A 415-nucleotide genomic window follows, 5' to 3' on the forward strand; every position below is an offset into this window, starting at 1 on the left:
TGCCTCAGCCTCCTGAGTAGCTGGGATTACAGGTGTGCACAACCACGCCCAGCTAATTTTTGTATTTTTAGTAGAGACAGAGTTTCACCACGTTAACCAAGATGGTCTCAATCTCGACCTCAAGTGATCCACCCGCCTTGACCTCCCAAAGTGCTGGGATTATAGGCATGAGCCACTACTCTGGTCCAAAAGACTTTTTTCTATTGAATTACTTCAGTGTCTTCATGAAAAATCAGTTGACTGTACCATTGTGGGTTTATTTTGAATTATCTCTTCTGTTTCAGTAGTTTTCAACCAATATGTCTTCAAACATTTTTTTTTTCTGCCCCATTCTCTGTCTCTTCTTCTGGGTCTCCAGTTACACATATATTAGACTGCTTAATATTGTTACATGGGTTTCTAAAGCTTTGTTTCT

This window comes from Colobus angolensis, unplaced genomic scaffold, assembly GCF_000951035.1.
Source record: "Colobus angolensis palliatus isolate OR3802 unplaced genomic scaffold, Cang.pa_1.0 Scaffold100, whole genome shotgun sequence".
Taxonomy (NCBI): domain Eukaryota; kingdom Metazoa; phylum Chordata; class Mammalia; order Primates; family Cercopithecidae; genus Colobus; species Colobus angolensis.